Source organism: Dermochelys coriacea, chromosome 8 (genome assembly GCF_009764565.3).
Source record: "Dermochelys coriacea isolate rDerCor1 chromosome 8, rDerCor1.pri.v4, whole genome shotgun sequence".
Classification (NCBI taxonomy): domain Eukaryota; kingdom Metazoa; phylum Chordata; order Testudines; family Dermochelyidae; genus Dermochelys; species Dermochelys coriacea.
This window is the reverse complement of record NC_050075.1, coordinates 76,582,222-76,599,325: the sequence shown is the minus strand read 5'-3', so window position 1 is coordinate 76,599,325 and position 17,104 is coordinate 76,582,222.

Here is a 17,104-nt window from a genome sequence, read left to right as displayed (position 1 = left end):
ATTGCTGGGATGAATGAGACAGCTTTTTGCTCTCTGCTGCACATCATGTGCCATAACACTGCAGCATTCTTTGTCAGGACACAGGCTTAGTTTGGCCAGCTCTGAGACAGAGAGAGGTTGGTGCCCCTTTTTCTGTTTTCTTTCTGTGCCCAAGAGTGAGTGGAAAACGGGGAGGGGGTGGAGGGAAGACTGTGACTCACTAAGTCGTGCTGGAATTCTCTAGATTCCCTCACCTTAAAGAAGAGCTGTTTATTATAGGCAGTAGACCTTTTCTTCATCCTGGACTGACCGTGTTCATTTAGTAAAGCTGAATACAATGCCATGTTCACTATATCTCTCTCAACAATTCCTCTTTTCTTCACATTGCCATCTTCTCCATCTTGTTCCTCTGCCCAGGGATTCTGAGTTCTGTGGTGCTTCTCAGTCTTCAGGTCATGACCGGCTCTAGACACCAGCAAAGCAAGCACGTCCTTGGGGCGGCACATTTCCAGGGACGGCATTCCCGCCATCTTTTTTTTTTTGTAAAAATCCACCAATGTACGAAAAAAAAATATACATAAAGATCAAAAAAATCTCCAGTAGCACGATAGGAGCGTGACATGAAAAATATCGTGTCACGTCATGACATGGTCACTCATAATGTGAATGTGCGTAAAAGTGTAAACGTTAACGGTTATTGATTAATTAAATCAGGAATCATGATTACTTGTGTGTACTGTGCCGCCCTATCGGTGCCATTCATGCCAATTTCTGTGTCACGTCGGTGCCAGGGGTTATAGGGCTAAAATGCCGGGACAAAAATGAAAAAGACTTAGTAGGAAATTGTTTTATTTCACTAACTACAAATTCTCTGTTTTCATTTTTTAAAAAAATTTAAACACTCAAAAAAATTTGCAAAGTGCAAACATGTAAAAGCCCCCCCCCCAAAAAAGGTGGGGGGGGCAAAATTTTTTTGGCTTGGGGCTTCAAGAAACCTAGAGCCAGCCCTGCTTCAAGTGCCCTGGAGTATTCTTTTATCATGCCTAGAAGAAGCACCACGGAACCCTAGATGACATTGTGGCAAGTGCAGCACGAAGGAGCTTAAGCAGCTGGAAGGGAGGAAAGGAATTGGAGGAAGGGAAAAGAGGGCAGGAAAGCAGTTGACTCTTCAGACATTTGGGCCCAGATCCTCAAAGGTAGTTAGGAACCTAACTATCTTTGAGGATCCGGGCCTTGGTCGACAGAACCTGCTGACACCTTCAGTGCAGGATTGAAAGGCCAACTTGATGTATATACAATGATTCTAAGAAGAAGCTGATTAGCTCTCATAGAATTTCATGGTATAATGTGCTGTTAAGTATAAAGTCCTGCTTTGCTAATTTATATATTTTGCAACCACCCACCCAAAATAATTAGCGAGCAGTTCACCAATCCTTATACTCCACAAAACTGCCCCTTACTTAGTTATTTGGCTCTGTAATTTCTAGTTACATTTCAATAACTAAAGAGCTAAAGCTCCCAGCAAATCATTTATGGTACCAAAAGCTGCAGAAGAGGATTGGTTACTACCTAGTTCAGTGTGACCCAAAGGGCTGGTAGAAATAACTCAGGGCTAAGTTATTTTCTCTGGAGTGTTTTGCACTTGAGCAGCCCACAGCAGTAAGTGCTTAAATGGCATAAGGGAATAGCAAAAGAGTTTATAACTCTGGATAATATCTTTTCTAATGGCATTTTTAAGGATTAAAGAATATGACTTAGAAAATAGGATAACTGAAACACAATGAGCTAGAAAAGGAGCTTTCTCATTAGGGGACAGACTAATAGGATATTAAAGTTGTCTGTTTTGCGTTTTCCTTAGGAATCATTTGTCTTTGTTTAAAGACTTTCCTGTCTCCCCAATAACTTCCTGTAACCTTAGGAATTGAAATCTTGTCCCATGTACCATGGATAAATGCTACAGTGTCTGAAAAAATATATAACAACATGTAATTTACACAGATTAAAAACATACGGGATAATTATCCTCCTCTAGATTATAAATCTAGGAAAAAAAACATGAAACAATTTTTCAAACATCGTTGTAACTGCAGGCATCATGTAAAATACCTGAAGGAACATTTGTAGTGTTACACAAATTCCTTTTTCTAAACATAGAGGAATTTCTTTAGCAATTTTGAAAGGGTGCATTAGCATATAGAATCACTGTTGTAGGAAAATTCAATCTGTTGATTTCGCTTCTATGGTGGACTCTTTACAGTCTATATCATTTCCACTCCACTTCACTGATGGTGGAAAAGCTTTTTTCATGGTTTATTTAGCAGAAAGTCATTTTGATTAGCAAGATGAGTAATACTTTACAGCTGTTTGCAATTACTGCATCTGTTCTATCAGTGGGTTCAAATATTGGAGACTATATTGACAGAAATGCAAAATGCAGTAGAAATGGGTACAAGGGAGGACACACACACACACGCTTCATAGATCTAGTCATGTTCAGAGAAATCAAACATCATGTTATTCTCAAATCTGTGCCACCAGTTCAAAACCCAGATTTAAAAAATTTGAAAAGTGGAAATTTCATTTGGCAACAGGAAAGGGTTTATCCCAAATGGCTTCTTCTGAAAACATAAGTCTTGATTCTGCTCCACAGGAAATTTAATATAAGTTTTGGCATTGTCTTCAGTGAGATCAGAATCGGGCCCATACCAACTGCAAAACAGAGAAGTATCTGAGAACATCTGAAAAGCATTAACAGATTTGATACACAAATGCAGATGTTGTCTAAATGCTGCCTCTGATCTATGGGCCTGCCTTATGGTAGGTGTAAAGCAGTTAAAAGGAGCCTTAAGAATTAGGCTCTGCATATGATAGTTAGTTAGAATATTATTAATAATTATTTGTACTGTTAGGAGCCCAGTTAGTTAGAATAATCACTTGCAGCCTGAAATAAGGGGTAAAATGTGTCTTGTTCCTGATTTAATTTTTCTTGATTTCTCCTTCTTCTTTTTTTTTTAAGAGGAAGTAAGTCTGTGTGATTTTTGGAAACTGAGGGCAAACTCTGTTGTCAAGTCTGCAAATGGAACTTGACTCTTGTATTCCGCTCCCCCAACATACATTGACACCAGTAGGAAGTGCTATGTTTGTAGGGAGAGCAGAATAGGGTCTAGAGCTTTGGGTAGGCATGTAAGGAATTGAAATAAGTAAACAAAATAATAGTTGAGCCACGCTCTACCATGCAGATCAGACAGCAGAATTCTCTCCATTTAGCTGGAGAGAAAGACTTAGATGGGAGGGTATTCATGTAAGTGTCAAGCTACTATCATAGGTAATAGGGATAGGGAATAGTTTAATGGAACAGATGCATTGTTCCATGGCCTGTCCACCTGCATAACCTTTTCTAATGATCAGCTGAAACTTTTCTTCATGTAATTTCATGTTATTACTCATATTTATACTCCTTATGTTACTCTAAACTGTTTGTTTCAGTCCATGGTGTTTCCACTGTTAATTACACAGAGACATCTAAGGGCAGATTCTCTAATTGTATATATTGTCATGGCTCAACTGAAACCAATTGAACTATGATAATTGGCACCAACTGAAGATCTGGCCTTAGTCATCATTTAGACAAGCTATACTTTCAGAGATGAATTCTAATCTCAGTTACATTGGTGCAGCCCCATGAAACGCTGTAACTTGTTGGGGTTCTCAGATACTGCATTAAACAGAAGTGAGTTGCCTTGTATAGTACAGAGCAGAATGCCCACAGTATTCATCCCCAGTAACTCAGTCTTTCCTTCTCGCTAACTTAATCAGTTTTGTTGCTCTTTAAATTTCATCCATTTTGTCTGTAACTTTCTGATATTGGGGTGTCTGGAACTGAACAAAATTCTAGGAATGCTCCCTACTTTCATTTGTTTAATATCTCTGCAATACCTAGACTGACTGAAATGCTGGATGTCTTTAAATGTCTCTTTAGTTATTAGTTTAAATAAGAGCTCCAAGATGCAATCCTTGGCCCATGGAAGAATTGTAGTTTTGCCATTGACTTCAAGGGGGGCAAGATTTCATACTTAGTATTTACATGTTGTTTTGATAGCAGTTAATTTTAAATAGAAAGAAGCTAAATTCATTGGACCATATCCTGAGCACCTGCAACTCCCACTGACATCAGTTGTCAGTCAGCCAGGATTTCCCCCAATGGGGCTTTTCCCCAAAATTAGCAGCACAGCGCAATCTCTTTAAGGTGCCTCTTTGGGTCAGTTTATTATATGGTGTGTAAATGATGGATCCATCCAAATTTCTCATTGAAAGCCTGAGGAAAAAAGCATTCCTTGTAGGTTTTTCATTTCTTTCTAGTCACAGAGATGGGATGGTTTGTCTATCTCATCAAAGGAAAGATGTCACGTTTGGCGGCCAACCTTGGACTATGGTAATATTATTTTTTTCAGTGGGTCTGAGGCTTGTCTTTTAAAAGATTGGTGTTTACAATATTTTCTGCAGGTTTGTATTATAATATACTTTTGATGCCCATCAGTGAAATTTATATGATACTGTAGTGGAGTGGTCACCCTGCTCCAGTGTGGAAGGGGTTAAAAACAGCCCTGGGAAAGGGCTGCCCCGGGGAGCCAATCAGGAGTGGGCTTGAGGCAGCTAATCAGGGCTGGGCTGGGAGTATAAGAAGGCCTAAGGGAGGCTCTGAGTCAGAGTCTCTCTCTAGCTTTGGAGAGGGATAGACCCAGCTGCCTGAAGCAGCAAAGGGTACATTGGACAGAGCACTGCTGGAGAAGGGCAAGAGGAGCTGGGGAGCTCCAGTCTGGCAACTCCCCAGGCTGAGGCCTTGATAAAAGCCTACGCAAGTACTGGGGCTGGGAGGTGCAGCCTGGGAATAGGTAGAGGCAGTTGGTTCGACCCCCTTGCCAATGATGAGTGGCCTTTACAGATTGCAGTTTACCACAGTGAGAGGGGGCTAGATGATGACTGGCAGTAGCCACTGAGACAAGGTGGGTGTAGATGGTTGGGGGTTCCCCTGGGAGGGGAGACTTAGTGTGGTGGCATTGTAGTGGGCAGAACCCCAGGGTAAGGGGTACTGGGGTCCAGGAGGGACATGAGGGCTTGAGGCAGGTGAGCCACTGGCCTGCAGGGCTCCAAGGCTAGAAAAGAGCTAATTCCCATGATGACCAGCAGGCAGTGCTGTGCATTAGGCTGTACATCTCCTCAGGTTAGACAAATGAATTGGGCCAGCTTCCTTGTAAGTCTGCATACAATGAATCATCTTTATGTCATATTTATTTCCACAGTTAGAGACAACAGAAAATACTTGCAACCTTGTACTGTTTCTTAAATCTAATGGCATTAAGGTTCTTTAATCCAAGTATGGTACTTCTTTGTGAAGTTACAAAACTGCGTGGGTATGGAATGCTCTCTGAATGATCAAGCTTTGCAGGAAGTAACCTTTGTTATTTAGAAAATTAGAAACCTCATTTGAATTTATTTGCATAACTGTAGGAATTCTGAGAATATGTATTGGTGTCTCTTGTATGCTCTGCCCTAGCATATCTTTCTAAATAATGGAGCAAATACTGCTCTTACTCAGACCTGTGCAACTTCAGTGGTATTTTTGGAGAAACTCTATAATTGAAATCCTATTTTGGTGTAATAGGTTAAATTCATATTGGAATTCAATGGTTAAATATTTGGATACTGTAGCAGGGTGGACACCTGCTCGGGTCCAGAGGGGTTTAAAACAGCCCTCAGAGAGGGCTGTTTGGGGAAGCAGCCTCAGCTGGGGGCCATGCCCCACTCAGAGCCCAGCTGGCTCTATAAAGGCTGTGAGCCAGAAGCCCAGAGAGTCTCTCTCTGCCTCTGCCTTGATGCAAGGGGACTGTTGCCCCCTTACTGACAGTCAGTGGGGCTGTTTTAGTTGCTAGCTCCCAGTACTAAAAGGGTAAGGGTCTATGGGAAATCAGGACCCTGAGACTGACAGTCCCTGGAAACAATGGGGAGAGGCCAATGCTCCAGGTCAGCCTGAATGACAGGGCGAGCAGGCTAATCAGGGAGTCAGGAGGCAAGGGAGGTCCTGTCCTCTGTATGAGCTGGATTTGCTTGGGTCAGACAGAGTGGGGCCAAGCTAAGGAGAAAGCAGGGGCCCAAGCTACGCTGGGGAGCAGAGCTGTGCCCTGTCCTGGGAATAGAGAGCAAACCTGTCCTGGGAGCAGAGGGGCCAAAGAAGCAGCCCAGAGAGCTGGAGGCAGAGCAGCAGTGGTAGTGTGGAGACTGAGGGGTGGAGCTGGGGCTGGAGCTGGGTGTGGTGAGCAGCTGGGGAGAGCGAGGGGGACCCTGGGCAGTGGGCCCAGCACAGGGAGATGCCTCAGCCAAGAGGCTCTGCAGGCCAGGCGTGGATCATAACCCCGACAGGGCGGGGGCGACACTGGGAAGAAGGGTCCTACCACTTAGAGCCTGAGAGCGTGTGGCCACCACCAGAGCAAATGTCCAACCCACAGCATCCCTGCAGCACAGCCAGGGCCTGAGAAGAAGGCCTGAGACTTACAAGGAACAGACTGTGAACTGCCCTGATGTTCCAGAGACACTGTTTGTGATGATCCCTGCCACAGAGCGGGGTGATGTATTTCCTTTAACCTTTCCCATTTTCCCTTATTCTTTTTAAAATTAATTGTTGCTTAAATAACTTGCATTTGCTTTACCTTGTATGTAATGGTCAGTGAAGTGCCCAGTGCAGAGAGAGTACCCTGGAGTGGGGAGACCTTCTCATAGTTGACCACAGCAGGATTGGGGGTTGAGCCCCCCCCCAGGAATCCTGGGCCCAGCCTTGTTGGGGTTACAAGGACTCTGCCAGACAGAGTGGAAGGGGAGCCCTCAAGGGCAGGGAGGCCACTGAGTAAAGGAAGTGGGAGCGAGGACTCAGATTCTTTTGCTAGCCCACTTCACCGAGGTAGTGCAGAAGCCAGGAAAGAGTCCCACTCTTGTGGGGAAATTTCCCCCCGCTTACATGGGGGGGGGGGGGGAGGCCTGGATGCAGGGGTATAAATAAGTATCTGGAGGGGAGCAGGGCTGGGGACAGGCCAAGGGAGCTGGGGAGCTCCTGCCTAGGAAAGTACCAGGTTGCAGGCCTGGTAAGGCCTATTAGATACTGGAGTTGCAGTGGGCAGCCCATGGGTAGCCAGAGGCAGCAGGTCCAAACCCAACCTTGCCTGTGATGAGTGGCTTATACTCCAGTGTCTGCCCCAGGGAGCAGGGGCTAGTTGGTGACTGGCAGTAGTCTAGGACTGAGGCGAGGTGGGAATAGTCGGTGGGGGTTCCCCTGGGAGGGGGAGACCCAGACTTGTGGGGTGCTGCCAGGGGCAGCACCAAGTTAAAGGGGCACTGGGTCCTGAAGAGGGGTATGGGAGCCAGCAACAAGGCAAGATGCCTTCCTGAAGAGGGCGCTCTGGAGGCTGGAATGATAATTCCATGAGATGACCAGCAGGAGGCGCCACTGGTGAGTCTGCACATGATTACAGATTCATTGTATACTTTTTTATTTAATATCTTTAAAAATTGATGGGGGAAATATTATAATTCATAATTTGCAAATGAAACAGGAGCATTTTACAGAAAAACAAATCTTGTATTTAACTGGGTGCAGTAGTCGTCAAAGAAGATTAAATCCCGATCAGTAGGTTCTAATGGACATACTGTTCCATAACTCTTGATGAGGACACAGTTCTTTCCACTGAAATCAATATAGCTGCAAAACTTAAATACCAGGTTCCTTCATAATCTTAAACAGCAGCACCTTACACTGTACTGTTAGTCTTATTCCAGCTCAGCTTGATGGGCATGTTGATGCAAGTTTGGCAAAGAAAACATAATACACTTTTGCCAGTGATGGAGATTTTAACACTTACTTGAAATAGCTGATAATCTGACACAGGAGAGTTAAAGGATTACAGTACAGTATTTCATTTGGCTAAGAAGAAAAGCTGTTTAAAAACTATATTAGATTTATGCTCAGTATACACTGATGTAGCATTGCTTTAATGTACTCGGTACCATCTATTATAATTTTTTCTGTTTTACTAGCTTTTGTTTTCTCCTAAACACACAGATATAATAGAAATGTTTCTTTTCCCATTCATAACATTTCCTAAGAGAATGGATCTGTGCTCACTAGCTAAGAATTAGGCAGGTTAGGGAATAAGTCTTAGTCTTATTTCATCTGTACAGTAATTTGAAAGGGGGCCAAAATCAGTCTTATTAGACATATTAGATTAAGAAAATGTTTTGTTCTTCATGAAGTATAGGGTCTACAACAGAGCCATGATGACTGCTTTGATGCAGCTCAACACAAGGTAATTCTTCCTTAAAAGGGATTTAGTCTTGATTTATGAAGACTGGAATATCTTCACAATTGCATTGTGAGACTAGGTGTCTGTCTTCTGAATCTTGAGAGATCTTTGTAGCATAGAACATTGACTTACAAGATGATCATCAGCTAACAATATGTGTGTATTTACATGATGTAATCCATTTGTATTTGCTATAAGGTAATTTTAAACATGTGGATTAGAATGGAATTTCTTGAAGAAAAATCTAGTGTCCACAGAACCATTTCTCACCTTTATCTGTCCAATTCCAGCCAAAATGTCTACCATCCAGTAGCCAGAAAATATAAAGAATTTGATTATGATTAAGAGTCTGAGGATAATGAAATTAGGAGAGCTCCTTACTGGTTTTACAGAAAAGATAATTAATTTTAGTAGAAGCTTTGATAAAGAGGAAATTGAAGGACTGCTGTCTGTAGAGGTGATGTTCCCATCTCCAATAATCTATACATTATAGAACAATATTCAGACAATTGGCTACATGTCTGTTATGTAGTAACAGACAATATTCCACTTCAGATCTCATTGTAAAACATGAAGGACTGACCGTTCTAGGTTTTGGAAGAGGTGGCCAAATAATTGACCTAGTTAATTTGAAGTTTAATGTAAACTCATTTCTTTACTCGGAAAGAAATTATATCAAACAAAGAAGTGCCAAGTTATTTCATGCAAAAAAGTGATAATACATATAAATGCCATGCTTTTGCAAACTGCTTAGCAGTAATAACTGGTTGACAGTATACTAGAGGTTTTTAGCATTCTTACACCTTATGCAAACATACTTCACTGGAACTTTGCTCTCATAAACAAAGAGCTACAGGCCATCACTCTATCCTGCTTCCCAGATCAAGTGTTCAAGCCAAGAACATTGTAAAACCAAATAAGCACATCTCCTAGAACATCCCAGTATGGAAGAATGACTAAGAAAACAATGATAATGATATCAGTCAAACTTTTAGTGTGCACACATAACTATTGTTAATTAAGGACTGAAACTGTGTCTAATTTAGTAATTTAACCCCTTAGTTGGCAAAATAGTCCAGCAAAGAGGAAAATTTAATCTGGCTCTAACTGCAAGAGTGTTTTACTGAAGAGAGGATCTATGGGAGACGGGGAAGGCCAATTAATGGACTATAAACTAAGAAGCAAGGTATGCCCAGCTCTTATGAAAGCAGCTGCTGTCCACTTGAGGGTGCCAATCATCCTTCAGAATGCATCTTCAGGGCCACTGCTGGCAATCTATCAGAGATAGAGACTTAGTGCTGGCAGTGAGGAATTCTTCACATTTCTTTAAATTAATCTTGGGGAAAAAATAAACAGGGAGTTCATTGACTCCCCTCCCCCCCATGGATGCTCAGAGGATGGGAGCAATAAGACAGGAGAATCAATGTATAGATATGGCTCCACCTTGGATCCTCTCCTTCCATATTCTTTGTAACCCTTTGTAAGGTTAGCATTGCTGTCAGCTGATCTCTAGCAAACCTTGCACTCTGGAATCAAACATAAAGGTAAATCCAAGGAAGTATATAGAGAAATGAAGGGGATTGAAGAAGGTGTAACATACATTGCCTTAATCATGCATATTACACTGATTTAAACTCCCTCAGAACATAAACACTCTCCTTAGCCATCCATGACTCACTCCTACATTCTCTCTGTATTTGGCCAGTCTCAGTCTAAGGGCTTGTCTACATACAACTACACACATACTATTCAGGAATAGTTGGAGCTGAACAACCCCGCTAGCTAGGACACAGTTATATCAGTATAAAGGTGTTTAGCCCAGTACAATTTATTCCTGTACAGGAAAAGGAATAAACTATCCCAGGGCTTGGCTACATTTGCTAGTTAGAGCGCATTAAAGGAGCCCTGGGCACTCTAGCTCACTACCCATCCACACTGACAAGGCACGTAGAGCGCTCTGACTCCGCGGCTACAGTGCCGCTGGTACTCCACCTCAGTGGGTGGAATAACGTTTTGTGCAGCCCTGCTGGAGTGCTGCAGCGCCAGTGTGGATGCCCTGGTCTGTTAATGCACTCTGATCGGCCTCCAGAAGTGTCCCACAATGCCTGTGCTAGCCACTCTGGTCATCACTTTGAATTCTACTGCCCTGCCCTCAGGTGACAACCGTCAGACCTGCCCTTTAAATTCTCTGGGAATTTTGAAAATCCTCTTCATGTTTGCTCAGCCAGGCGTGGAGTGCTTGCAGTGAATCTTTCCAAGTGACCATGCCTCTATGCTCCAGGAGATCCCCAGTATGGAGCAATGGCAAAGTGCTGGACCTCATCAGTGTTTGGGGGGAGGAAACTGCCCAGTCCCAGCTGTGCTCCAGCCATAGGAATTATGAAACCTTCAAGCAGATATCGTAACCTACCTCAAAGCACGCAAGGCAAAGAGCCACTCTGGTGCTGCCCCTGCGACCTGCCGTTTCTATAAAGAGCTAGACTCAATACTTGGGGGCGACCTCACCTCCACTTGGACACTTCAGAGCCCACTTCAACAAAGTGGGGGGAGGAGGAGTAGCAAAGCGGGAGCAAAGATGCTGTGGCGTAGGAGACACCCCGGAATCCCTAGATGCATGCATCAGGAGCGGCTCTCAAGCCAGGAGGAAGGCGGCCGGTGTTTGGGGAAGGACAAACACCAGAGGAGGTTCCCGGTAAGCGGCTTTTACTTTGGGAAGGAAGTTATTCGGTGCAGGCTCTTGGGGTGAGGAGGGTTAGGGCTGCATGTATGCCCAGATGCAGAATAGGGCATTGATGTGCTCTTTTACATCACGATAATTGGCCTCAGTGATCTCTTCAAAGGTCTCATCCAGAACTTGGGCAATGCACTTGCGCAGGTTTCTCGGGAGAGCCACTGTGGTCCTTGTCCCAGTAAGGCTAACTTGTCCATGCCACTGTGCTTTGAGGGGCAGGGGGACCATTGCTGCACACAGGCAAGCTGCATATGGGCCAGTGCGGAAGCCACATTGCAGATGAAGACCCTTCCTTGCTTCCCAGGTCACCCTCAGCAGCGAGATCTTCCAGGAAAAACTCCTGTGGAAAATGTGGGGACAGAGTTCAGTATAGGGGCCCCCTGCTGCTGTTGGTTCTCCCCAAGGCATGGAAACCCAGAGGACAGTACAGCCATGAAACAATCAGTCACGCTTCACCCTGTGCTTGCTCCCCATTTTGGGGCTCCCACGGGTTATGTGCGCTTGCTTTGGGACTGGCAAATTATGCTATTGTGTAGACTGTGCTTGCCCTTAAGTACGGGGGAATCATTGCTCTGTCTGGTATGAACAATGCTGCCTCTGTTAAGTGTTGCATTTTGCCTTAACGCTGATGGCAAGATCTCAAGTATCTGTAATCAGCCAAAAGACTCCAAAGAATCAGAGGCCACATAGAAGCAAGGGAAGACATGTTGCATGAAGTAATGCAGCATTCAAGTAATGACACTCCTGCCCTTTTTGATTTTTCAGGATTCACCTGCAGAATGGGGAGCACCAGCACAAAAGCGCGGTGCTCTGGCAGCAGAGCACTGATCGGCTGATGAGCATAATGGAGCACCAAGCAGACTCTATCCAGGCACTCGTAGCCATGCAGGCGGAGCACTACCACGCTCTTTCTCTTGTGCTCCCATGTCACCTCAAACCCACTTTTCCCAATGTCCGGGTCCTTACCACCACCAACTGCCTTCAACACCTGTAGCTTCACCACCCAGCCCTGAAAACTATGATCCTTACCCACTGCACTCAGCCCCCATCACCATGTATGCATGCACTAGCCATCCTGAAGTGCAGCGCTCATTGCATAGCACTCCAGACAGGAAGGCCGAGTATGATAACAGGACATATGCAAATCTGTGATTATACTGTGCCCCAACCCACTTCCTTGCCCTTTCTGTTTCCCGAGCAGTTGTGTTCTTTTCAATAAATGGATTTTTTGCTTTGAAAAAATTCTTTATTATTGCATAAAGTAAAAGATACCTTAGCCCAGGAAAGAAACAGGCACTGCAAGTCAGCGTAGCAAACCCACATTCCTACTAACACTGCACTTCACTCTCATGTAGGACACCAGATATTACTGGTGGCTTTCAACCTCAAATTGCTCCCTCAAGGCATCCCTAATCCTGGCAGCCCCACACTGGGCCCTTCTAATAGCCCTACTCTCTGGCTGTTCAAATTCAGCCTCCAAGTGTTGAACCTCCGAGTCATTCTGCACTGGCTCAGCCTGTTGCTCAACTGCTCCTTGCTGCTGTCAAGACTCCCTGTGTAGGGTTTCATGAGCCACAGCATTAAAGGATAAGTGGGGTCTCCAAGGATCACAATGGGCATTTTGACTTCCCCTATGGTGATATTCTGGTTTGGGAAAAAAGTCCCGGCTTTCAGCTTCCTGAACAGGCCAGTGTTCTGAAAGATGTGTGTGTCATGCACCTCTCTGGGCCAGCCTGCGTCATCCCAGACTTGTATGATGATGTGATCCCACCATTCAGTGCTTGTTTCTGAGCCCAAAAGCAGTGTTCCATGGTGGTGAGCATGTCTGTAAATGCCACAAGAAAACTTGTGTCATATGTGTTACTCGAGTCCATATTGTTGGAGCCCTCACTGTCACTTTGGATCATAAGGAATAACTCGACTGCCAAACGTTACGTGCTGGCGAGACTTGTCAGCATATTCCTCAGCAGTTTCGGTTCAATTCCTGCAGACCGAAAGGGAAGACAGAGCACGCAGTACAAAAAACATTGAAAGATGGTGCCAAAGGTGGACGGAAGCACAGGGATTGCTGGGATGTGAACTGATGTATCACGGGGCGTTGGGAAAGGACCAAGAATGCCCCGCCCTTCCCGCCCCCTTTCCACAAGCCATAGCGCCAGAATGGGAAGAGATGCTCTGTGGGATAGCTGCCTATAATGCACTACTCCCAATGCCGCTGCAAGTGCCGCAAATGTGGCCAAGCCAAGTGCGGACAGACTGCAGTGCTTTCCCTAATGCGCTCTCCGAAGGCGGGTTTAACTCAAAGTACTCTACATCTGCAAGTGTAGCCATGCCAGTATAAGGCACCTTTATACTGGTATAACTGCATCCACAGTAGGGATTATACAGGCCCAAGTATTGCAGTAAAAAATTGCACCCATAACTGGCATAGTTAGACTGGTACAAAAACTATGTATAGATCATGCCTAACAATGTGTGACGGAGTCTAAAGCAGGCTAAGTAACTCACACACTGAGGGGCCAGAAGGAATAAGGAAAGGGTAGAGCAGGAAAAGCAATTAACAGAATGATAAGGGCAAAGAGTCCTGTTGCCGCTTTTACAGATCCAGACTAACACGACTACCCCTCTGATACTTAACAGAATGATGTAATAATGTATAAAGTCTGGACTACACTAAAAAGTTAGGTCAACCCAGCTACATCTCTCAGGGGTGTGAAAAATCCACACCTCTGAACAATGTAATTAAATTGACCCACCCCCTGGCATAGACAGCACTAACTACCACCTCTCGGGAAGGTGGATTACCAACACCGATGAGAGAACGCCTCAGCAGCACAGTGTAGATAAATTCAAAAAATCCCCTCCCCGCTTCAACTCACAGGTTCTTACTGTTTCTTTAGTTCTGCCACCATTTAGCTTTGTAGAACTATAACCACAAGCATGGGAAAGGGCGGAGCCGCTCCTAAATTTCCACACAAGCGGTTCAAACCATGTTAACCTGTGTCTGAGTGAGCATGGTGAGGGGGGGATCTCCTACCATGTCAGGCTAGCTCCAATGAATTAACATACTTGGAGAATGTACTTTTCCCCCTCCAGCCAGGGCGAGAAAGATTGCGCCTCAGGCAGGCCCAGTCTCTCCTGGTGCTGCTTTTTGAATGGAGGGGTTGTGCTGGTGCAGATTGCCCCACTGGCTCTACTCCACAGGCAACTGGAGAGGAGCAAGAGAGCCACCCCTTTCATTTCAGCCACCTTGTCCCTCCATGGGGAGCAAGACTAAGCAGTCCCTGCATTCCCCAAAGTGCAGGGACCACAGAGCCTTCTACTGTTCACTCTTGTTAAGTGGCCATGAAAGGGCAGAAAAAGGCTTCTTGTACACCTCTCTGCACCAGGTGGCTGAGCAAGGGGCAGCACATAAAATCTGCAATGCAGACACCGTTAATATCAGATTTCTAAGGTGATATAAGTAGGTCTAAGAGAATCAGAGTGTAAGGGAGTCTAACTTATACACTATACACATCAGCTCTGAATTCTCACTGAGCTGAAGAATTAATTGGTGTTACGGGTTGGGGTGAAGGATTCTTGCACTTCCCTCATCTCTCCTTGCATGCCCTTCATAGAGGTTGTGGGCAGATTTCATACATGGTGAAAATCCATAGCAGAATTTTTAAAAAAACAAAACAAAACTATTTTTATCTGGACTTTTTTTCTCTCTCTCTCTCTCATGATTCAGTTTGCATTTTCTTTCATTCTACTTTCATAAAGCTGGATGCTTATGAAACAATATCTGATCCAATCCTGGGCAGTAAAAGTTGGATCATTAGTACATAGGTTGTACTTTGAAATGACTTTTGTTAGTGGGCACCATTACTTGCATATATGTGGGGTTAAAGACAATAGGCGTATATCTGCTCTGTCTTTTCTCTATAGACCTTCTGAAGGTTCTTTGTCTATAATGTGGAACAGCAACTGTAGACCACTTTATAACTAGAGCACAATACAAGATTATGATTGAAACTGAAGCACATCAAGAATTGTTAGCTTTTGTTATATAAATATTAAATATGTTTTTTTTAAATAACCAAACCAGTCTTATCATAAGTGCTTAAAATGAGATATGGGATTTTAAAGTGATGAATCGTAATTAAAAAAAGAAAGGGAAAAACCATTTTTACACTAAAATGTGTATTTTGCACCCTCTCTGGCATTAATTATCGAACGTACACACAAAGCAGATTAATAATTATTTATGAACAGGATCTGTCACTATATTGCCATTGCTTTGTTCAATTTTGAGGTCACTTTTGTAGTTCAAGATTTTCCATTTTGTCACACAGTCATGCTTTTATTTTATTTTATTTTATTTTATTTTATTACCAGTACATAAGTGAACACTTCAGCGATATGCACCACAGGAGACATGCAATTCTAAAAAGGGCAGAGACAGATGGAAAAATGGAGTTTCAACCTTTAAGGATGAGAATGTATGTCCATTAAAAAAAAACTTTGAAAAAATATTTACAAAAAAATAAAAAGTGTTTACAATGGCTCACTGTAGCGCTAGGGCAGAAGAGTATTATACCGGGACCACTGACAAATGTAATGGCCCAAGGATTTACACTACTGTTTAACAGCAGAGTGCACTGAAAGTGCCAATGCAACTCCTATACTTATTTGACATGCTCCTTCACAATAAAACAAAATACTGCATTATGATAAAATAACTGTGAACCTTGAAAAACAAGGGAAAAGGGCAAGAGAAGAGAAGAAAAGGCTGGAGAGATTGCAGTGTTTTGTTTTTCTCAGTAAGATGCCTGAACAAACATAAATGCAGTTTATAGATTCTCTCTCTTACACATTCCTATTTTCTCTCTCCCTCCATGTTCACTAAATAGAAGCTTATTCTAAAATGAGAGGTGCTATATCTTAAATAGCAATTCCCTGGTTCTAACTGGCAGTAGTACAGGTAACTGCACCTGCTTCTAAGAATTAAGATAGCATCCCTGAGTTGAAGTTTTTCTTTCAGACTTTCTGTCTAATATTTTCTGGGCTGAAGAAGAGGTGGGGGTGGTGAAAAGGAACCAAGTGTGGCTGTGTGATTCTGGGGCCAATTCTACTCTGGCATTGGCTGCAACATAGAATAGAGCAGCCTCTGTGCTGCTGTATTCTACATTGAGTGGCTACAGCTCCCAACAGTCTATCCACCGCTGGGAATCACTTGAGCTCACTGGCCCTCCAGCCATACTCTCTCCATCTCTAGCAAGCCCAAATGCCTGGGGCTGCAGGCATTAGCGTGTAGTAACTGCCTATTTAGATCTACATTAGCTGGGGATTCTTTCATGCTGGGTGAAGCCTCAGAGTGGGTGATCCAGCCAGCTGCTTTCTGACCCCTTCGTTCTGCATTGTGAAGAGGCCGGAGTTTGGGAGAGAATTTGGGCCTTCAAAGTTTACAAACCTTGAGGATTTTTGACACCCAAGGAGTCAGTCTTTGCCTGGATTGCACCCTTACAGTAAACACCTACAAATGCATCTGCAAAGGTTATGGGTGCCTTGTTGTTTACACATGAAATTTTGCATTTTCCACCTGTGACTTGGCATGGGTACATACAAAGCAGGTAACGGAAGGCCAAAAAAAAGCCTTTGGTGGGTAAATTGAGGCGCCCATAAGTAAAGGCATATTTGTGGACATTTTAAGAATGTTTTGGCCTAATGTCTAGTTCAACTGTTCTTGAACTCTTACTTCCTGGTTTGTTTGTTTTTAACTAACGTTCTTACTTTGAACAAACCAGATTTGGGTGTGGGGGCGGGGGAGACAGAGGAATAAGATCTGTCATGAACTTTTGCCTGTCTACTGATTCTAATGTGTGAATTGCTTTTCCTCTTCCTTACCTCCTTCCATATTCCAACATGGTGAGAGCTTTTTCCCCACAACCCTCTAGACCATGTCTGTTCCCTCGTTGCACCCTTTTACTAAGATCCCCACTCAGCCAATCACCTGCCAATAAATATCTTCTTTTTGACTGGCCAAAAGACCTCCACTTTCTTCCCT